The 24,784-nt window shown below is 43.2% G+C and overlaps 1 protein-coding gene across 6 annotated transcripts in view; it reads right to left on the bottom strand.

Moving 5' to 3' along the window:
- Nucleotides 1-24,784, bottom strand: part of LOC147211290 (synaptotagmin-2-like) — a 62,253-nt gene that overhangs the window by 36,170 nt on the left and 1,299 nt on the right. The window lies entirely within an intron of this gene.

Genomic DNA, 24,784 nt, shown 5'->3' on the forward strand with positions numbered 1-24,784 from the left:
GAAAAAACAAAGCCATGAATCACAAAGCTACAAGGGCAAGTAAGTTAGTGGTGACTGCGATCAATTCCAGTGCTTCTCCGCAGTTAGTCAATTGATTTCATGTTAATGCAATCTTATCGACTTCAGTGGACCTCGCATATCCACGATTTGGCATTTGCAAATTCACTTTTCACACAATTTGCTTGAACACATTGCATTCTTCTCGGACGATAAAAAGTGCTAAAGCGCTGGTCGATCAATAGCCTCTAATTCAGTGTTTTTCAAACTTTTTGGAGCCAAGGCACACTTCTTTCATTGAAAAAAATCTCGCGGCACACCACTCGCTGAAAATGTGAACCCCCCCCCCGCTTATTTTAACAATTAACATGTTCTATTGTTACTATAACCGTTTATAACATTGAAGAATGACGTTATAACAGCTTGAATTGGAATCTAACAGAACAAACAAAAAGAAAACAGTATTTTATCATCTTTCATATTTATTTCACCGACGTCCTGCATTCATGTGTCACAAATTCGCTTGTCTCTCGTCGAAACACAAGGCAATTGGCTAGCTGTTGCTGCTTCCTAGCGGTATGGGAGGGTACTACACGATTAGTTTCTGGGCGAAAGACCGCACAGCAGACACAATAAACGGTTACTGCAGGTAATAATAACACCCCCCAAAAAACATCTCACTCATTTTTCGCCGAAAGAACACACACACACACACACACACACACACATTAGTTGCACTCGCTGCTCAGCCCCCAACTCACTCATCCAATCACAAAGCTAACAGCGGCAGGTCGATTTATAATTGGATGTGCACGACAGTCAGAGAAGAGGTAAGATGGTGGCACCCATTTCTGCTACAGAGTTGTTTTGCTTCAAAATCAGCGGAATCCGAAACAACTGCTGCACGGGAACATCGTTTAACATATCTACAACTGCAAAGTTGTGTTGTCACTGCAGTCCCAGCAGTCTTGACAGCGCAAACCATTTCACACAACCTCAGACTGCTACGTTGGTAGGACCACTGATGAGCGCGTCGGCCTCTCGGTGCAGAGATCATGGTTCAATACCGGCTCTGGCCTCCCTGTGTGGAGTTTGCATGTTCTCCCCGTGCCTGCGTGGGTTTTCTCCGGGTACTCTGGTTTCCTCCCACATTCCAAAAACATGCATGGCAGGCTGATTGAACACTCTAAATTGTCCCTAGGTGTGACTGTGACTGCGAATAGTTGTATGTCTGTGTATGCCCTGCGAGTGGCTGGCAACCAGTTCAGGGTGTTACCCGCCTACTGCCCGAAGACAGCTGCGATAGGCTCCAGCACGACCGTCGTGAGGATAAGCGGATCAGAAAATGGATGGATGGATGGATATTTCAACTAGCGGTGATATCCGCTCTTCCTTCAGGATTACTAGGAAGAATCTCCCCAAAATGTTGCATCGAAAAGAAAGTGTTAACATGAATGACAGAGGGGCATTTGCTGTATCCTGTAAACATTGTGTATTTTAAACTGCATGAGTGTGAGTTTTGTTCATATTTCATCAAGTGTAGCTCACCAGACCACTATATCACACGTCATGTCTTGTAAGATGCCAACAACATGATGTCAAAGTGGCCAGAGGCTATCTACAGTGTTCTTAAATGTGATTGCTTGTAACTGTTGGCTGCCAGGAGAGGAAATAATGTTTTATGATGAGCCCCATTCAACTGTTCCTCTGCAGAACCTTGGCCCTATTTTTTATGTCGGTAAACCGTCAATTTCATGACTCACTGGGCTTAATTGCTTCATTGTAATTGTCACTTGAAATATATCCAAGGCGGTAGATAAGTAAGTTCAATTTGTGCATGCCAAGACAAAGCATCAGTTTGCACGATTGAAAACAACCAACTGCCTGAAAAATGTTTCTCTGTTTCATCTGCTGTGTTTCTTTGTCTGATACCAAAGGGTGTCACAGACAAGTGCAAATGCAGTGCTCCCAAAAAACAATGAAGAAAATGGCCAACTGCGGGAAAGCATTAAAATACGGTAAACTGAAAAAAATGTTGCACTGATACCTTTTTTTTCAGTAGACGTAGCATCTTATTAGAAAATATACTTGAATTCAGGTGATTTTATTTTGTGCGGCCACTTGACAAAATAAAATTGAATAGATTCAACCCCCATTTCTTTCAGCGTAGGCCTATAGCATACACTGCAGCTATGACAGAAAAAAGAAGGTGGGGCTGTCAAAACCAGGTAAAGTCAATTATGACATCATGAAAATCAGACCAAACCTAGCAACTGCTGTAATACTGTCATGTCATGTTCTGCTCTGCTCTGCTTAGTTTTGGTTTTGTTTTCAGCACAAGCTGAAGTGTTGGAAGTGACCCTTCAGCACCCGTGTCTCGTCTCCCAATCGAACTCCAGGGCTGACAAGTCTTCACTTCGTGTCGGATTATTGAGCTTGTTTGTTGTTCATGCTCAAGGGCTATTTTTTTACCTCACGTTCTTGCTCATAGTTGCTTTTGTTTTCACCTCAATAGATTTTGTTTTTTGTAAGTACAGTACCGGTATATGGTCACGTCATCTTTTACTAGTTTTACTTTTATGGGTTTTCTGTTCTTAACTTTACATTGCCGTTTGCAAGCGCTTTTTGTTCTCATTTGGTTTTTCTGGCTTTTTTGTCGCCGGTGATTTCTGTTTATGCTTTGTTGGTCTTTGGCTTTTCTTGAAATATTTTTGTCGCCATTTATCTGAGTCTGCCTTTTTGGGGTCCACTGTCCTTGTCAAAAACGAAATGAGAAACGAAATGAGTAATGGACAGTCTGAAGCGGAATTATTGTGTGTGTGTGAGAGAGAGCGAGAACAACGTAAGATGGAGGCAAATTAGCTTCTGGAAGAATTGCAGCTGCATGACAACTTCACTGTGATCACCGGGGGTTGTGGGGGAAAAAAAAACGACACAACAATCTATTTATAGAGCATGACCGCGATAGAGAGAAGCAGGCAGGGGCATTGTCATTTGATATTGCGGCATCTTTTTCTGATAGTGGACACAAGTCGCAATAGTCTGCGAGTAGATAAAATGACAGTAGAAACAAAAGGTAATGATCCTCAGGGGATCCTGCTGAGGCTGATAGCGGTTCCAATGGACTGTTTTTTTTTCTCCATAGAGGTTATGGAAAATAACATCACCATACAGACTTTTGACAGGTGTGGCTCCAACATGTGACTTACCCACAGTCGTTTGCATCCATCTGGGCATCAGCTGTGACAGCACTTTTACATTGCAACACTCTTAAAATGAGAATGAGTGATGCTTTTTCTTTTTTTAAATCAAAATGTGAAACAAAAAAAAAAAAACAGATTTCAAACAAGTTTGTTTTTGACCAAGTGAAACAACCATGAACAAAACACGACAGATTTTGTATTTGTCATGTACAGTATACTAATAAACCTACTTTACAAAATGAAGAAGACACAAACAGCTCGCAAATCACCCGATGAGGACAAATGTAAGGTCAAAAGCATGCCTTGGAAGATCGTAAATTGGCTTCATGACAGGCTCTGATTTGGTGATTCTGAGATACAATCAGGTGAAATGGAATTGCTCGGTTCGCATAATTGGATCGTTCCCCTACCTATTTGCGGTGCCAAGGGCCTGAGCAATTTACTGGAGAAACCAAATGAAATTTAATGAAGGCTCTTGATCGCCATTACGAGTCCTTGTGTGAACCACTCCAAATGAACACTGCTGAGCTAAAACGCAAGGTCAGGACAGGTAGGTGTAAAACAACTCATCCACGTATAAAATCCTTGTTGATTAATTATCAAAGGGTGTCTGGTCGAGAAGATATCATGTCATTTTCCAATAATCCAACACAAAATCAGCCCCCTAATCTTCGGTGGTTTGCAGGTCAGCCGGTGATAAATGTTGTGTACATTTTTATTTCAGGCATCAGAGATAGCAGCTCAGCCATTGCCTTGGCAATGCCAGATCAACTGCCCACAACCACCGGGCCGTGGACTGATAGCGGCCCGTGAGTCATTAGTCATCGGGTCGCACAGAGTGACTGAACATAAACAAATTATTGGTCATCGGAGTCTGAAAACAGTTTTATTTTGGAAAAATCTGGTGCACCCGTCTGGTCCTCTGTGCAGATGTCAAACCGCTCATCTCAGTCACATGATATGATACGAAAATATGGAAGCTCATAGGCCAGTAAAAATAAACATCTTTGGAAAGCTTTCTATGTAAAGGGGAGAAAGCCAAATGATGAGAAAAACCTACTACATCTGTCTTTAAAAAAGATGGACTGGCTCACTGAAGACGCAGGGTCCCACTAATTACGACAGTACTACTCCTACTGGTGAATTGTAGTTTTATTTTTTTTTTGTTCTTATTTGTTTCTATGTCAGCGGGTCTATCATAAGATAAGAGTAGAAAACCTTTATTAGTCTCGCAATGGAGAAATTCCCAATTCACTGATGGACCAGCCCTGTTTTGTGCTGCGTTAGCACAAATGTCACATGTGACGTTACTGTAGAGAGTTAATCATGATCTGACCAACTATTTCAGTGGTGCACTTCCCATTGTCCCATATTTATTACACTAGCCAAAAGAATGATATGCGTCAGAGGCACAAAAATTACTCCTTAAATGACATTATTTTATTTCTTGGTTCATTCATTACCTAAAGATCTGACTCTCCTCCAGTCACTGCAGGCCATTTACTGTCCTGGTGGCAGCTGAAAACATCCATCCATCCATTTTCCGATCTGCTTTATCCTCACAAGGGTCGCGGGGATTGCTGGAGCCTATCCCAGCCGTCATCAGGCAGTAGGCGGGGACACCCCGAGCGGTTGCCAGCCAATCGCAGGGCACACACAGAGACAAACAACCATCCGCGCTCACATTCACACCAAGGGACAATTTCGAGTGTTCAATCAGCCTGCCATGCATGTTTTTGGAATGTGGGAGGAAACTGGAGTACCCGGAGAAAACCCACAGGGAGAACATGCAAACTCCGCACAGGAAGGCCGGAACCGGGATCGAACCCACGACCTCTGCACTGTGAGGTCAACGCGCTAACCACTCGCCAACCAGGCCGCCAGCTGAAAACAGATGCAGTCAAATATTTGGACAAGAATTGATTAAATATAGAATCTTTTGCAGACTTGACTATTTTAGTTGTAGCCATGGTAAAATGACTTCCACATTCAATTGAAGACTACAGCTTTATGACTTTTTGAATGTGATGAAAAAAAGGTAGACATTTTTTGGTCAGCGAGTGCAGCATCTCCACCTCGGGTCATCAAGGGCCGCTGTCCTGCGTGTTTCATATGTCTCCCTCCTCCAACGGACCTGATTCAAATGATCAGCTCAGCAGCATGTTCAGAGCAGCCTGATAACGGTCGTGATCATCTGAATCAGGCGTGCTGGAGTAGGGAGACCTAAGACAAGCAGGGCAGGGCGTCGGCCGTCGAGGACCCGGTTTGGACACCCCTGACCTACACAATGAACATTTGGATTGCCTGCATGGCTTCTTAAATACGACTTTGGAGTCACAATGGCAGAGCCCCTCCATTCTTCACCAAGATTTCTGTTCCGCTTCTGAGCCAGCACTTGAATTACTTGAGCCACCCCCCAAGCCCCCAGGACCCTGTGTTGTCTTTTTCTCTTTCTCTGGTTCTGTCTGCATCTGTCTCCACGACACGTGGCTCTCCATGACAAGTTTCTCCCACTCAGGCAGGGAAAGGGATTTGTGGGAGGGGCGGCGTGGGGGAGGGGAAAGAAGAGACCACAGAAGATTAGTGGGGCTTGTTGAGTCGAGTCAGGTGCCGTGCATCCTCTGCGGCGTTCCAGATGAGCACAAGGAAATGTGCACGTGTGAGAGTGGGTGCTCCTCAAATGGGAGGGATGTGGCCCAAATTTAATCTCTCTATTGTGACGATGATGGGTTAGAGTGAAAAAAAGGGAACGCGCCTGCTGAAATCCCACTGGCAGTGCTGCAATGCAGGGGTTTAACATGGAGCCGGGAGGCAGGCGAACACATTTAAGAAGGAGCCCGGTGTTAACACACACAGTTTACAGACATACATCAAGATGGACACTGATGAATACCAATAAAAGACTCTTTGCTCTGCGATGGCTGTTGAAAGTCACTCTCTGACCGAGTGCGACCTCATGTACAAACAGCAGGCCTAATCGAACCAACCCACGACTTTAGCACGGTTTGAGATAAAAACCGTAAACAAAGGCACAGAAATGAGAAAACATGAAGACCTCGTATTGTTGGCCTGTACAGTCTCCCAGAGTGGCGTGCGTGAGCTAAAGAGCATCATAGTAGTTGCCAACATGACAGATTGTTGACTGTGGGAGTCTTTTACAGTCAGCACAAGCCAGCAATTGATGACACTTCTTTTACACGTTGATACACACAGTACTGGCGCAAGAGATCAAAAAAGCGCACTTGTATGACTTTTGCACATAGAGGACTGTGGCTATGGTTCAGTGGAGAGCAGTAACCCATCGACTACTTATTCTGCTTGCATTTCCATGATTAATGCGATCTTATGATAAAATTAAGCCAGTCCAGTGAAAATGATGCAAAACGTACTGTCAATATTAACTCCTGCTTTCATTACAAGGCCCCGTATGCTTTAATCTTCCACCTTTACCAGGTCCATCCATCTTTTGCCATGGAGCATAATTAGAGTTCATAAAGTGCAGAAATATCAACAACAATGTCACCACAACGACAGTTGTCCTTATCTTGCTATTTCACACCCTGCAATATGAGCTTCTTTGGGTTAAGATCATTAGTATATTTTTCATCAATATTAGATTCCAGTTGATCCCACGTTTGGGAAGGGGAATGACAACTGATTCTTTTTGTGAACTGGTACCCAGAAATTTGATTCCTAGCAATCGTTTATTTGCTTGCTTGACCATTCTAGTGATCATTTTCTCTAACAAAGCAAATCAGTGATTAAGATTAAGATATCCTTTATTTGTCCCACACTGGGGAAAGGATGACGTCCTCATTTGAATTTGAACGATTCCAGTTCCTATTTACGATTCCGGTTCCAAACGAGTCTCGTTTGTGATTCTTTTCGCGGGGAGAGTCAAATAAGTTTGCAACGGTTTAAATTGCGGGCATCTATTTTTCTCGCGCCCGTTGCATAGACTAAAATGATTTTTTTTTGATCTGACACTGTACCACAGTACATACTTTCTACACTGGGTGGCAACAAAGGTAAAGGGAAGACGATCTTTGTTCTCATCTCTCACTTCCTTTTTTTTTCAACCAATCAAACATCATTTGGTAAGGCCACTGGACACTAGGAAATGCTGAAAAATGAGACCGGTCAACACATTTTTACACATCCTTTTTGCCCCAAAAATGCAAGTAAACTTCTCTTGATCATTATTATCATCACGTGTGAATTTGCCCTCTGCATTCGACCCGTGGGTCGGCCAGGCCACACGGCAGAGACACTGTAGACCAAATAACACAAAACAAGTCACACTTCAGGAAAGGTTGTTTTTTTTGTTTGTTTGTTTTTTTCCCCCGCGTTGTAGGCATAGTTTGATGACGGACTGCATGCTGCATTGGAAGATCTGGACCAAGTTTTAAAAGCAAGTTGTTTGCAATTGCACTACATAGCCACTGACTGAATGACGGAACACAGCACTCATATAGTGGGGGCGGACCAACACATGCCAGAAGCTCAAGTGCATCACTCGGCCCCATTTTATCCATGGCCCAAAAATCCAGACAACTGAATTTATCGCTATGGGCTCTATATTCATGCGCAGCACAAGTCTGGCGTAGAGCGTGGTCGAACTGTGCACATGGGCAGGCTACACAAAGTATGAGTATTTTTGCAGCCGCACGCAGCTTGCCGCATTTATGCTGTGGCGGATCAAATGCAAGTTGAGTTATTTATTCGATGCAATTACATTACATGACAAGTCACTGCAGTACATTTGCTCAAGTTGGAAAATTTAAACCGGAAGACACATATCGCATCGCGACAGCCGATCGGTGTCGAGAAAGGATGAAGGAACGGTGCAGGACAAAATAATCATCTTCGTTTGTAGGCAGCGGGAGCTGTGCTTCCAATATGAGCCAAAAAGGAGAGTGCTTGGAGGATAGGGAGTGAAGAATTTGGTATGTGTTTACAAGAATTGAACATGACCCTAAATAGCAATAGCATTTTCCATTCACAAAAGTTTTACCACAACCACGTCAAGAATTCATTTTTGTCAGAGTATAAGGAGGAGCCCATCTTGTTCTCTGTTGTGGTGAGGCACAAATGAAACGGGTATGTTCAGATTCTGAAACCAAATTCATGCAAGAAACACCAGGCAAAAAGGGACATTTCATCTTTGTTCTGACCGCATCTTTACATACGGGTGGTTTGCGCCATTGTGGGTGTGAACACACCCAGCTTGATTAGCAGCAAATGGAAGCAGCTCCTCTCATTACCTTTCAAGTTAGCACACAAAAAAACACAGTATTTGACATGGCGGAAGCAGAAACGGATTTGCTGGAGGCCATGCAGCAGGACGCAGCAGGCAAAGTGTGTTTATGAGAACTGCAAGCAGACCTCCGCAGGCGAATGAGATGAAGTAGGCCAGGGCAATCACAGATCACCACTGTGAAGTGGGAACTTGGAGACTGCCTTCCACCACGATATTAAGTGTCCATGTGACACTCCCAGAGCCCCGATAGTTGTGCCCCAGCCAGAAGGGGGATTTTAAAACATCATAAAGATAATGATGCAAACAACAATGATACATTGAATGAATTGATTTCAACAGTGATTCAGAAGGGTTGCTGCACAATTTTGAAGTATTTATGAAGTACGACCATCCATCATGCATGTCCACGGCGCTTCGAATCTGTCTGCCCGTACTTTGATCAAATTCACCAATATTGCGTAACACAATCCATGCCAATGCCTCAACATGGCTCCAGCAGGTGTAACGTTTAGTCTACTTTCAGCCACCAAATTGTCGGGTTGTGTCAAAGGAAACGCCAGAAGGTCCAGCATGGCGCAGAGCCATCTGCCAAATCCTCCAACAAGCCGAAGGGGGCTTGAACCGGCACGGAAATCAAGATGCGCCGGTTTTTACGCCCGAGTGCACCTGCTTTGTCAATGAATATACTGTACTGTATAGCCCTATCCATCCATTATCCGAGCCGCTTATCCTCATGAAAGTTGCTGGCGTGCTGGAGTCTGTCCCAGCTGTCTTCAGGCAGTATTTAGGGCACACCCTGACCTGGCAGCCAATCGCTTGGGAACACATTGACAAACAACCATCCGCGCACACCCAGGGACAATTTAGAGCATTCAATCAACATATCACATATGTTTTTGGAATCTGGGGTTAAACCCTCGCAGGCGCGGCACGCATGCAAAATCCACACAGGAATCAGCCGAAATCGAACCCCAGACCTCGACACTGTGAGGTGGATGTATTCATATATGTCCGTAGCATAGCAATTCAGTCCAAATACTCAACTCATTTTCAGCACTTATCTTCAAACATATTTCATGTGCTTGGGGGGGAAACAAAACACAAAGAGGACTTTCCAGGGTCTTTAAGATAAATTACAAATAAATGTATATTCACTGTGTTTTATATTCAGTGTAAATGGAGAAAAAATTATCTAAAAATATTGCCATTGTCACATTATTCTAAGGAAATATACTAAATGATCGTATACCGTATATTCGAATATGGGTCTAAAATAACCAATATAGGAAACAAAATTTTGTCCATATCACACAGCACTGTCCTTATCACATCATAAAATGAGAGATATGAAGATTGTTCTACAACTGAAATCTGATATCCTTTGTCATATTTTTTTTTTAATTCCCCCAGAGAATCGACATAAGGAATCAGATGGTTAAGCAGTATCAGTGACGGAATCTGAAACATATACACAAAATACACAGATCTATTTAATTCCCATCCCTACACATCAGTGTTTGGCTTTACTCTTCATCAAATGATATTGTTAGACATATTTTTTAATGAAAGACATCTGTGAATTCTTCATGGCTGCCACTGATGAATCACATTTATCGCAGTTGTGAAAAGCATGAATAGCTTCTGTCACTTCCCCCTGTACTGACATGCTGTGGCCACCACGGCTTTATTCATAGCATCCCCAATAACATGCTGTTCGGCATGATGGCCTGTGAGAAAATGTATCCTAAGATGCATTTTAAGATTTATCCATCCATCCATCCATCCATTTTCTGATCCGCTTTATCCTCACAAGGGTCGAGGGGAGTGCTGGAGGCTATCCCAGCCGTCTTCGGGCAGTAGGCTGGGGACACCCTCAACTGGTTGGCAGCCACAGAGACGAACAACCATTCGCGCTGACACTGAGACCTAGGGACAATTTAGAGTGTTCCATCAACCTGTTATGCATGTCTTTGGAAACCGGAGTACCCGGAGAAAACCCACGTAGGCCTGGGAAGAACTTGCAAACTCCACACAGGAAGGCCGGAGCCGGAATCCAACCCTACATCTCTGCACTAGTGAGGCCGACGCGCTAACCAGTCACCCATCAGGCCGCCGCATTTTAAGATTTATTTCTTTATTTATTTTGGCTTCTGGTCATTTGAGAGCACATTAGGCCAAAAAGTATTTTGTCACTTAGAAGTCACTGTCACGAGGGAAATTTCAAAGTGAACCTTAAGATGAGCAAGTGAGTTTCACGGCACAGCAAAGACGAACAAAATTCTCAATTTTTCATCTTCCCGTTGGAAAACAGTGCTCAGTATACTCGACAAAATACCATCACAATTATGAGACACTCAAAAACAAATACATAATGAATTGTATGTTGCAATGTTGCAGAAATGAGGGCACAACGATAAATCTGATATTACTGTAGAGGATTTAAAAAATCCAATCGACAAGAATGCGCTCGTAGTTGAGCATTGTATGATTTAGCAATTTTCATCAATCCATAACAACAATGAAGCAGCGACGGCACGAAATAACCAACAGAAATATTCCACGTGTCTTCCAGCAATAGAGTTGCATGGAATTTATTATCCGAATAGAAACAAGGTTTTCCCCAAAAGGATTTCAAAGTGAAGCTATTTTATGAAACAAACCACATGTTGCAGGTTATGATGTAGTAGTACAATAAATTATAAGCGAGCTAACATAAGAACCGCTGTCATTGTTTGTGTAGTGAATTGCCATTTTCAACACCGCTTATCCTGTTCAGGGTTGCGGAGTGCTGGAACCTATCCCAGCTGACTCCTGGCGAAAAGCGCATTCCACCCTGAACTGGTCACCAGTCCATATCAACAGAGCACATACGGAGACAGGCCACCATTCACACTCATGCACACAGAGTGGGAACTGAATCCACGCTGCCAGCACACGAGTGTGCCGCTACACCGTCAGTGATATGCAAGTCTTTAAAATGAAAGCGTTCCATCTTGGCACGAGACCAGAGAAGCACACTCAGGAGAAGCAAGAGGGACGTTCTGTTGGCTCGGTCGAATGCAGGCGACGGTATTGTAGGACAAATGACGGACAAGCGCGTCAACTCATGGGGGTCGTTCAACCTTCGCATTGTCAGAGAAATCCATCGCGAGGCCCAAAGTTGGAAAAGCGCGGCGCCGCCGGTCCAAACGCAAATTGAGGGTGACAGCTCACCCCTCATGAAGAGCTATACTTGTGCCGCATTAAAAGTGACTCTTGTTGCCGCATAATTATGTCAGACTCAGTGCATTAATGGCTTTCCGTCTCTCACACTGCATGAGCCGCAACATGCTGGATTTAATTACAAGTACTTGTGGCTTTAATACGTTGTTTAATTTCCGCCATGATGTTCGCATGCTTTGTCGATCACAACTGCAGTTTTTGTGTTTTTTGTTTTTCCCGCTATGTGAAGGACTGGTTACTTTTGAAAAGTGAACTGGCAGTACCTTATGAATGAACAGCGGTATTATCTGTAGACAAGTGATGTGACCTACACCGCTGCAATGTTTAACTCCTATCTTCTGTACAGTAGGACGAGATGCGTTTTCAATTAAGCACTCACTTTGTCCCAAATCAGGCAGTGGCCTCTGAAGCACACCAGCACAGGGAAGAGGACAGAAAGTTAACGTCATGCATTTTAATGCACACATCCCTCCCTCCCTGATTTAAATTCAAACTCAAGCACGCTGGTGTTGATATCCAGTGATTTACTGTCACAGCTAAAAATGTTGGAGGCATCCTTAAAATACGACACGGCGTATTTCTAATATGTCCCACGTTCCGCCGCTGCGGAATGAATGCTGTGCGTAAGGAGCGGGGCAATATTTCCGTGATAAATGACAGACTGTGCTTTCGGGATACTCCTGCGCCAACAGTCCCACGCCCCGGTGTGTTATCACCTGCCCTCCCGTAGCCTCCGGATCTGAGCGCGGCATCACGGATCAATGAAGCGCAGCAAAGAGAAGACAAGAGCAATCAATGCTTTTGGGAAAGACAACGGCGTTTCTGCACAAAACACAACACGGCAAAATGCTGCAGTCTTTTATTAATGACAAACACGAAATCTTCTTTAGTCCCAGGCTGAAAAGTAAGCTTTGATTATCATGAACAACAGTTCTACCCCAGACTGAAATGACCTCTTCTCTTTGTGACAAAGGTGTACATTCAGTGCTAGGTGAGCAAAAGTCAATTATTATCGTGATTATTGTAAGAAACAGCTTCATTAACACCATTCAAAATCATTTACAGTAGCTCGAGAGACGTAGGCTCATTGCTGCAAAACTGCAAATGAAATAGAAAAGTAGGAGATCAGCTCGAAATAGTTCTTTCTGCATTTTGATCAAAAATGGTTCGCACCAACCCTCCTAATGAAGGCCACATACTCACCAAAGGTCATAAACATTCAAGGTAAGGGTCAAGTGCCTCCTTAGTTGTTTTTGTAGCAGCTGGGATGCAAAAAATACATCACCAAACACATTTAAAAGAAAACGGTGTCCTTTAAGACACACGTTAATGATAATAATTAGCATTATTTTAGTCCTAATCATTCATTGGTATAAGTGGTCTCCAAATGAGTGTTTTCCATCCCAATTGAGTATTCGACTGTTAACTAATGGCTACTTAATTGACAGGCAATTGGAAAAGTGTTTAGATTGAAGCTTCCTAATGACAAAGCACAACGAACAAATGTGAATATAGAGTAATTAGTCTTGAGCTCACACTCGAGACCCAAACAAACGTCCCAACAATCCATCCAAACGAGAGATATCCGGAAAGGAATGTAAGAATTTTTGCAAAAAGGCTTCACAAACTGAGACACAGAGTGCAACATGGGTTTTTTTTGTCTGTGTCATAAACGACATTAAGGAAAGTTAGTTTCATTTTATTGTCATTGCATAAAAACACAATGAAATTGCACATGTCCCCCTCCACATACAAACCACAACAACATTCAATCATCAGCAACCACACAGAATGTAACATAACATTGAAAATTGCTTCGATGAAAATGCGTGCTGCACTCACAGCGCCTCTGTTTTTGGCCAAATCTACGCTGTCGAAACCGTGACAAAAACAACCGTTTCACCCAGTGCTGCAGTTAATCTAACAGAGCTTTCATTTGGCGGTATCGAACCAAGAAACAGGTTCAATACAATCTTTTCTTGATATCGCGAGCTTACTCTCCAATTGGCTTTCACCAACTCATCATTGCTTCTTCAAATTAAGAACCACACAGCCTTGACAAATCACGACTGTTTTCACACTGGTGGCATGATGTCAAAAGCTCCACAGACTCAACTCAACAATTCCCAGTTATTGAGGAAGAGAAGTCATGCCAAATAGAAGCGCACCCCTGGCAGTGCCCCAGTAAATCACTAGATAGAGCACCATCTGCTGCTTGTGGATGGATGGATGGATGGATGAATTGATTAATTGTTCAGGGACCATGTTTTAGTCTTTTAGTCTGTTGTATCCTTCTCTTGATCCAAAATGTCCTGTATTTCAAATTGCAGCGCCTTCTGTCTTTGGCTAAGGGCTGGCTGACATTCTGCTAAACGTTGACAGCGCCATGGATTCAGTTTTCACAGTGTTTGACTTTTATAATAGAACATCAGTTAGCTGAGATCTCTATGGAACCTTGGAGAAGATTTGATCTAACCTGACTAATGATCTGTGTCTGACAAAGACCTACTAGCTTGCCCTTCATTATTAGCTCTCTGGAGGTTTGCACCTGCACAGGAATAATAATAATAATAATAATAATACATTTTATTTATAAGCGCCTTTCAAGACACTCAAGGACACTTTACAAGAACAAAAAACACAAAACAATACGGGTTGAGCAAATACTATTGAAACTGCTGATATGTCAACAAACAAGAAGTAGTTGTTATCTTGTTGTTTTCAGTTAGGTTGTCTTGTCTCTTTCAGTTAGGGAGCATTAATCAGGCTATTTGTGTGCTGGGTTCATTTTCTTTTTAAGTGCGCAGATTGGACTGCACAAGCCTGCTGATATAGTAAGTGAAGAGACACATCCTCATAAGCACTCTGTGTGATTAAACGCAGAGGGTGGTGCAAACCCTGACTTGCTTTAAAAACGAAATAAAAATGTGGATTGCTGTGCGGCCTTAAACAAGAACACAACAACTCCACAGTGGATAAAAATCCCAAACCCCATAACTCTGAAGCGTATCTGCAAATGACTTGTACACTACACTGTTTGACATCAAATCACTGATGAAAATGAGGGAGTCAGGTCTACACTGATCCTTCGATGTTATGACTTCTGCAACTCAGCTAAAAATACATATTTGTGCTATTCATGCTATTCATGCTTAAATGTACGTGCCCTATTTTTGTAGACTTGCACCAATGCACTCAGCCTGAAAACAGGCGCAACTTCATTTCCTTGCTGGGGCAAGTCTAGCGTAGTCAGTTTGTGATGTTTTTTTTAATTGACTCCCCCAGTGCACGTGCCAAATTGGTGATTAAAAAATTACACAAAATTTAGACTACCTAAAACCGCGTCTTACTTGTGGCGCAGGTGGTGAAACGCAATTTCGGTCGATTTATTCAGCACTCCACAGAGGTCAAACACGGACGCACGCACGATCAGGGGTGCAACGTGGTCCCCGATTTTGCCCACGTCATCACAACTGATGTGCGACTGATTACGTCATCCACAAGGTGAGATCATGCAGTTTGCTAGTAGAAAGACACTTTATGGGCGGACCCAAGCGAGTCATTTTCGAAGACTTCTTGTTCACTCGTGAACAATGTTCACTCCACTGCCCTGATTTTAATATGAACGTGGGGAGAGATTAAAAAAGTTATGAAGGCTATCTCTTGCAACTATAAACCTCTGCACATTGGCTGAGATGTGCCAAACACATGCCCTCTGGTAGAGTCACAGGGGCGCGGATTGGACGGTTTGCATGACGGGAACTTGGTAAGAAAGCATGTCAGTACGACAAACGAAAATGCGCCTGATTTGCTTAAGGTTTACACATGCAAACACAGCCACAAACTTTATTGCTCATGCAAACAGATGTGTAAGCTGATCTGCTCACTGGGCACACCCAGGAACGAGTCTGCCAAACTTGCAAATTTGCTAATCAGGTTTTGGGTTGTTCTGGAAGGAGTTTATGCAAATAGATTAATTTAGCACATAAATTATCCATCCATCCATTTTCAATGCCGCTTATTCTGAACAGGGTCGCGGGTGGTGCTGGAGCCTATGCATGGCGAAAAACGAAAACCATCATTGCTATCGAAAACATAAAACTCTCTTTCAAAACGTCAATCTCCACTTCTTTTTAAGATGTTGCCAAACGCGTGTGAAATCCAAACGTGAACACACAATTTAGCACCCACTTTTTACCATCTCAGCAAATCAGGTCCTAAGTAATTGAGAAAGACATTTTATAATTATGTAATGCATGTCACTAACAAAACTGCAGTCTTAAAAGGAATCAACAGAGGCAATGCTGGGCCGCGTTGCTCACAATAAGATTTATAGCAGGGTTTTCAACACAGCCTATCAACGAACAGTAGTGTAACATCCCTCAATGGTTTGAATGGTGCAAACAGAGTTCCCTATTTTCCCAAAAAGCGCTATTAGAGATAATATCAACTATTATATATATATCTAGTGTACTATTTATATCACAGTGGTCCAAAAAAAAAAGAAGTCTTCAAATTTGCAATTCAAGCTAAATTTTGTTGAAAAATATGCATAACCGTCATTGTGCATCATGACCCATGAGATGTCAGTATGTCACATAAAATTTGAGCGTACGTCCCTTCAGCACAAGTAAGACAGCATCAAGGCATTTACTCAATGCAGGAGACTACAGCATGGGTGCAACTGCAAATACATGACAGAAGAAAAAAGAAGCAGCCCAGTTTACAAATATTGTATTACATAGGGCTTGGTACTAGGATCCCATATTGCGTTTTCACACTGCCACAGCATGTTTTGTGTGATTTACTTGGGCCTGACGCACACCGAGCGAAAAGTGAACCATCACCAGAAAAAAAAATAGTCGGCATTTCTTCTGCGCAGACAAAACGAATAAGCACCGTGAATTGGCCAACACGCTGCAACAGAAAAACTGTGACCCTGTAGTGAGAGGCTCCACGTGCACTCCAACAGATTGTGTTTGCTGTTGGCAACAGATTTAGAAGTAGCGGAAACCACCATAATTAAAAGTGGATGTTGCACTTCGGGTAGCGCGAATGGTTTTCACCATGGAACATTTGGTAGAGCACTGCAAGCGCAAAATGAACTCAACTCACCTTTATTTATCAAACACTTTGGAAACCGAGAGCATCTGATACAAAGTGCTGTACATAAGTAAAATCAAACATAAAACAATTCAAAATAAAACGGAGGCAGTCTCCTTAGGAGCGGCAGGTCCACGCTGCGCTTAGAAAGCCAAGGAGGGCAGGGCCGGCGAGCCCAAGTCCCACAGATGAGCTGATGACATGTTCCAGGCTGGCATCAATGTGATCCAGTAAACGCCAGGGCACAACAAAGAAAAGGATAAATCCATGTCATGTCAGCAAGCAGCCATGTCTCTGTGGAACACAACGGGCTACACTCGCTGTTAGCCCACGGGCCGGTAGTTCCGCCACTAACTTGTTGGTTTTGTTGGCGAGCGGCCTCACGTTCCTCATAGCGATCGACGGAAGGAATGGCTTTCATCTCCTTTTTTTTCCCCTCAATCCACTGTCTCACTTTAGCGCCGACTCCCTTCCCTTGGTGAGACCCTCTCCGTATCTTCTCCAGGAAGCCCGTTGAGGAGACGTCAGCTCCATGTTTGAAGCAAAGCACCTCCTCGCACGAAAAAGTTTGCTAAATACCAAAATAGTCAACCCATAGTTGTCACGGCAAAAAGGCTGTCATCGTGCAACTAGTTTTGAATGTCACAATAAGAATACTAAATGCTGGGGTTGGAGATGGGAGAGATACAAACAAAAGAGATGCTGTAACAGGCTGTCGATTCACAGCGCCTCTTTGATCAACTCAAGGGGAAAAAATGTGTGAAGTGATGGGACTGGAAGTGTGCGTGGGAGACAAACATTACTGAGTTTCAGAAAATAACTTTCTCAAACTAGTTGGCCAAACAAGTCTTCCCTGAGTCAAATGGATTACTAGCTACAATCTACAGAGCTCAATGGACCGCTATTGCTATTTTGTTAGCTAACAATTAAATGAGACGTGTCTTGAAGTGGTCAGTTTCACAAAAGTGACTGCAGAATGGGAATGGAGATTGACCAGACTAGATTAGATACGATTAAACACGTGTGAGCTGTCAAAATCATCCAGACCGCTTGTTACTTATGGAAGCAACTTGTCAGTAAATTCTTCACTAAATTCCGTCACGACTTATGTGTTAATGCCGTACTACCAATATCATCAATCTTTGGAAAATGTTCATATTAATCAGAATAATGCATTTCAATGAGTGAGGCCACATAGAATATATTATTGTATGGAAATGTTTTGAGTTGACTTCCCTTTAAATGGGAGTTAGCACACACCTGCCACCATTTTAAGTACCTCGGATTAACCCCAAATAAAGTTCAGCTCTTCTCCGTAGAAGGCTTTTTCGAGCATTTTTTTTTTCCTTTCTCGCAGAAGTTTGAAGGAATTGTGCAAACTAGTATTTGGAACCGATTACACTTTCCTCCACTTTCTGTAAGCCCCCAATTATAACTCAAAAATAAACATTGCTGTTCCTGATCTTGTTGCTTATCTACCCATTTCCAAAAGATGTGTCTGGGAGTTAGCAGTTCAAATTTTTGCCCCACCGTGACTTCTTAACAAGTGGATCTTTCCCAAAAGAAATGCTATGCTGCTTGAACCACATCCTGTAATGCGAGAGCCAATAAGTTAGCAAGGCAGAAGTGAGATTTAAGCTTTTGATCAGCGGCTCATATTTGATTGTCCAGTGAAGGTGCCGTAGGAGGGTATTTGTCTTTGCTGATGTGTCTGCTGCATGCATGGACTCATCTGCACACCAATTGACAAATGACAACTGCTGACTCCATGAGTGAAAATTCAACTGATGTTGCCTTTGTGGGGACTTGAATGTGTGCACTTCGCAATTCACACTTTTCAACTCCGGGGTTAACAATTACCCAGTCCCTAACTCCACCCATAGCAGTCATGCTAACGAAAGCCGATCGATTCCATTGTAGGCAGGCCAGGATGCTCATCTGCAGAATACACGACCACCCTTTTCAAAACAGGGCAAAAACAGGAGTTTTCAATGAAGGTATTTCGATGACATCTTGTTACGGACATGTCATTAAAACAAATGAGAACTGTTTCAAATGGGGGAGCAAAGCAGAATATGTCTCCTTTCACTCAAGTGCAAATGATTCCCAAGTCTCCGCCTCAATGTTGTACTTTTGTTGACAGTCTGATCAGCCTTCTCTTATTTGGTTCTTGTTTCACATAAATTGCAGACAGCCGAGTCAAGCTTATTATTCTATGCCAATATGAGGATAAACAGAACGACTGTACAATAATTTCACATACTCAGACATAAAGATGAAACTTGAGGGTTCATAATCTGCATGAAGTTAATGCTTGATGTTCTGGCCTCTATAAATCAAAGCGAAGGATTTTGTATCATTTGGACAGTTTTAACCATGTTCTAATCTGATAAGTGAAAGAACATATTTTACTGAGATCCATATGCTCAAGTGGGGAAAAATACGAGCTGGGGATCTGAAGGAGAAAAAAAACACTGAAAACAGCAGAAAACAGAAAACGTTTCATCTCTAGAAAGGTAAAAGAATCACCGAATTGATGTTACACAACTAAAATTCATATCACATTAATTCAGCTCCTGATGTACTTTCTTTCATATCTCTCAGCTCTTCCAAAAAGATGTTTGTGCATTACTGCAAGAGCACTGAGATATATATTCTTTGTGTATGTGTCCTTCGCCGACAAGGTGGTCTCTACATTCTAGTCGAAAAGAAGGCAGCATTCATGCTAAGCACTTGCCCAAGATCTCTGTCCTTCATTTTCTAATCACTGACTGAACTCAGCATTTGCGCAGGTTCACTAATGCAAACGTTTGATTTAAAAGCAAATACAAGCGTGCCTGTGGTTTCCAACAGATGCCACCTGCATCCGGAGGTCGAGTGCACACTGCAGCATAAAGTTCACGACGGTGTGTGAAATGATCACGAAAAAATATATATTTTTCATGAGATGTTTACCAAGCACTGTATTCCAATGAAATGAAGGAAATTTAAAACCGGACGTCCCACCGCCCTTTTGGCCCCGCCCTCTGCACGCCTTTGCATGAAGCCATGAATCACCGTGAAGTGATAGTGAAAATCACACTGCAGATCACAATGCCAATACCTTTTAAATTGACATCAATATAGATGCCTTCTTTGTTTGTTGTCTAGCGCAGTGAGAGTGCCATGCCACAAGAGATCATCTCGGGGGCTGCGGGAGATTGTCCAACACGCGTATGGCTTAATTTGTCGAAAAATGTTTCAATTGCCAAGATGTTAACTTGTATGTTTTATTGATGTGCTTGAGGACATACAATCTGTATGTTTTCTGTGAATTGAATTTATTCAAACAGAACAATTAAATGCGCTTCCATTGGATGGCCGAAGGGAGAATAAGCTTTCGACCTTTTGCCATTCATACAAGAGAATAAGTCATGGCTTCTCTCAAGTAACTGTCAACTTTGTGTGCAATTAATTGCATCCTTTGTCAGTACATTTGAGAGTAAATTGAGACGAGATTATCATTTTTTTCATGATTCATACCTTTTGGTGACATTTTTGTGTGACGTGTGCTGTAAGATTTTCCTCATGTAAAATGGGTGCCTTGGCTCAATAAATGTTGGATAACACTGGTCGAGTTAATGAATTCACATGCCACGACCTCACACCTCTTGGGCCACTCTCATTTCAACACTGTCATCAACCATGCCTGTTGTCTGAGGCCAGCGATATGAGCGTCCCGTTCACAGCCAACAACTGCCGCGTTTGTGTTTGCTCTTTCAAAACTCTGTGCATTGTGTTTCATCAAAGTACATTTTATAGCAAATACTATGACTCGGGGATTGGCTGGCGACTAGTCCCAGATGTCAGCTGGGATAGGCTCCAGCTCATTCGCGACCCCATTCAGGGCAAGCACTATAGAAAATGAAAGGTTGGATGGCTTTTATATATCCATGCTTTTTCATAACAAGCTTGGTGTCCTTTACGATCATTTAAATTTTTGAGTGCTCACTCAGAAATAAAATGACAAACCACAGCGGACATATCTTTTGTCTGCTAATGTTTTTTAGTGTTGTGTAACAGTTTGGGAGGCATTCCTATTTTGGACCACTATCAATGTTCCTTTGTGCCCATCTCAGTGTATGCGTGACAGTAACAATTTTGTAATCCAAGTCTAGTCCTGAAAGGCTTAACAGGGCGCAGTTCGGAGGACAAGGACAAATCCGCACGTTTGGCAGTAAATTTGTAGTGTTCTTGCAAATGGAACAATCCAAACATTGAGAACCCTGAAAACAGTCTCCCTTTCAGATTATCCAAGGCTTCGCTGACAGGATTGCTTAAAGCACTGAAGAACTGCAGACCCAGGTTGTTGCACCGGTAGAGAGAAAGATGTCGAGCCTTGATCTGCAGTGATGATGAGGTGAGGTGACAGAGGTGAAGGCAATGCAAAGGTGGCCGGCGAAGTAATATTGCTGCGGTGAAGCCATTTCTGAGCTCTGACAGCCCTGACAGGGAACACACTCATACATATGCAAGTCTGAAAACATTTCATACATCCACAATTGGATACAGTTATTCAGATTCGAGAGTAATCTTCACAGACCCCGAGGGCCTCCTTGTCACATACATACGCATGCACACCTGAGCACATCAGTGAGCGCATTACTTGATGAGACCATCCACAATGGGGATCCACTTAAAACCAGCCACCCTTGTAAACAGCACAGAACAACCTAGATTCTGGAAAGAAAAAGACTAAATATAACACTATGCTGCAGAGGCAAGCCACGCCCCCTCCTCCGAGCTGATGGTCCATCTCATCTGGGTGAGTTGCACCAGATGTGTCATGCAGGAAGGTGTTTTGGTACAAATCGGATGAATAAAAGAGCTGTAGAAGCTCTGAAGTATTTGGCCACGATAGTGGAGTGAGCAGATGGGACGGAGACACGAGCTCGAAAGGATGGCTGGTGCAGCTCCGATCTGGCATCAATATTTCTTAGTGTGCACTCACACTGTTTCGGCAGGAAACAAGAAACTCGTTCGGCTCGGGCAGTATTGCAGCGGCTGGCTCTTCATGGCAAGTTATCGGTGCCGGTAGCTCCGCCCCTAAACATTAATTATGCAGCTCAATGCAGCACTCCGAATCCCTGCTGCAGCTCTCCCTCACTACTACCCTCAACCGATGCCTCCCTCTCTCTCTCTCCATTTATTATGAAGACGTTGAATTCAAACATCGGAATACATTTGGATGTGAACTTTCATGAGTGCAACTTACAGGTTTTTGGAGACAGTGAAATGAAACGTGTTTCGTCACCAAAATATTTCTTACTGCTAAAAGCTATGCATTTCTTCCAGAAAGTGCCCAAAATGGCCTTTGAGGTAGCTGATGCTCCGCCCCTTCTCATTTTCTCCAGCCTGGTAAATTTAACATAATCCCCACTGGAAATTAAACCATATCCTCCATCTGGTGTGATTAACTATCTGCGTCTATTTTTGCCTTTTTCTCCAGGCATGCCGCTGCTGCTATAGTGCAAATCGGTGGCAAACAAAGTGTGATGTTGATGTCCTGTACTCCTTAATACCGCCTAACAACATCTCTAAGGCGATGTGCATTGGACATGGCAACTTCTAAGGGCAGCAAACGCGACTGGACCTCGAGCAGAGAAAGTCCACAATACGCCATGTGAGCCCGTCGCATCAGCAAATAGAAGGAAACCAGAGAGGAGATATAATGAGGGAAGCTCTCACGCGGCGCGCGGCCGTCCCGCCCCCGGGCAAGCAGTTGGATGCAAACGCGGCAGCTGATTATGGAAGCGGAAACAAGCTTCTCCGCCGTTTCCTCGAGCTTTGACATGATTATGATTCATTTCACATCGGCATGCGTGTGTTCAAGCGCCTGCGTGTATGGGTGCTGGTATGCGTTAGGAAGAAAGTGTTCTTGCCCAGCCAAAAACTGTACAATTAATCCGACTGAACTTTGTGTGGGAGCCATCCAGGAATAGTGCCTGACTTGAAATGAAACAAATGGCCATTTTTTTCCTTACTTCGTACAAGCCCGCGTGAGATGAGGGTCGCAATGGATCATTATTTCTAATTTGCTACATGGGGTTGTGCCTTCAAAATGTCAAACCAGTGGGATACAAACGCCAACTTTTAAAGGGTTAATGTTGTTTGCAAGGCGTTTGGAGCGCGTTCAATAAATTGCCTGTCCGTGTTTGCAAAGATGTCACCTCTGGAACAAAAGCAAACTGTGAGGCAGATGTTGCTAATGGGAAAAACATGGCTAGGGAAGGTGGGATCATTCGGCCGGTATTGGGTGAAATTGTTACACGTTTACATAATCCGGGGGGGGGGGGGGGTGCGCTACTCCCTCTTGCTACATGACAATGCGCTAACTGGCTTTTCTTGAAAGAAAGAAAGAAAGAAAGAAAGAAAGAAAGAAAGAAAGAAAGAAAGAAAGAGAAAAAAAACAAGCAGTGCTGCTCCTTTTAAAAAGGACCTGACCAAAGCTCTTCGTGAGACTCCTGCAGCAGGGAGCCCGCCACGCTGTGCATCTCTGCTGCTGCAGGGGTCTCTTCAGTGCACGGAAGCGGATGGCGAGCAGAGAACGCAGCGGGGGCTGGGCACCGCAATGTGCTGCAGTGCTCTGAGCTCCGCGATGCACACCCACTCTCTGCTCTTGCCTTTCAACATGTCTCCAGCTCTCTCTTTACCTCTCGCATCGATTCGCTTTCCCATACAGTACCTTGCCTTTCTGCTTCAACATCTCTTTCACTCACGTCACGTTCTTTGCTGTTTTGTAACATTTTCTCAAGACTTGAAGAAGCCGAATCTCTTCAATTCTGCCTTTAAGTATCCTTGACTAATGTGCCATTTGTGCACACAAATAATATTTGCGGATGTTTATGAGTGTAGGAGTATAGTATATTCCTTACACTTCAAGGTCTTTATTAAAGAATCAGATTTCTTTAAGTATGTATTTCTCTTACGGACAACCTAAAGTAGTAAGTCACGTTCACGTCCATGCAATAGCATTTGAAATGCATTGCCTTTTTTTCCCCCCCTTCACCCTTGCACCCTGATGTAAAAGGTTTTGCGTTTCCAACTGTAGCTCATCCCGCTGACTTCTAGCTGACCTCCCCATCATTTTTGCAGGATGCCCGAGCCCTGTCGCACCGTCTGGGACGGAATGTTTCAAATATAGACTCCCATTTTTTTTTTAATGTGCAGAACTCCTCATATTGCTCTGACAAACATAATGCTGTTTTTTCAGTTCTTATTTTAGCATACGTTTTGTCTCTTCCTGAGCATACGCTTTACCAAATGCTTTAGCCGCCGTGCATTGCACTAAATCCCAGGACACCGTTTCGTTGCTGGCACTCAGATATTATCTTTACAAAGGATGCATGCTAATTTATGGGATCAGTGTGAGCTCTCTTTGCCATTTCCCATTGGCGTGCTAAGTGTTCTGATCATGCAAAGTGTGCTCACTGCATCCTGCGGACACGCCTCCACTTCTTCTCAAGCATGGCATGAAGTCAAGATCGATGTACCTGCAGTTGTCAATTCAGTGAGAGCTGCAGTCATTACGTGTCTGATCATTTTGACAAGAGTTTGCACACAACAGCTCGTGCTACAAATTACATTTAGCCGCAACGCTTTCTATCGTGGCGGCGAAGTTACATTTTCTGCAGCAGAGCAGTGATAATGGTTGAAGGGTAATTGTGAAAATGCTCTAGAACATTCAGTGATAAATAAGGCAGCCAAAAACAGTCCAGGGGTTTTCAAGATGGCTGCACCAATGCAAGACATGTTGTTACATGCTGTGTGACCTAAAAAAAAAAGGCATGAATAATTAAATGTTTTGTCCACGTGAAAGATGGATGTGCTAAGCCAACTGCAGTCCCAAACAGAAGAAAAATGCAAAGGTGACGCAAAGGCTACACGGGTTTTCCTGATTTCAATGCTCGAAGCTATTCAAGTTGCCTTCAAAGAATTTTGAGCCAGTGCTCATGACTGT

The sequence above is a fragment of the Hippocampus guttulatus genome, chromosome 1, assembly GCF_054856545.1.
Source record: "Hippocampus guttulatus isolate MCC_2025c chromosome 1, RoL_Hgut_1.0, whole genome shotgun sequence".
Taxonomy (NCBI): Eukaryota; Metazoa; Chordata; class Actinopteri; order Syngnathiformes; family Syngnathidae; genus Hippocampus; species Hippocampus guttulatus.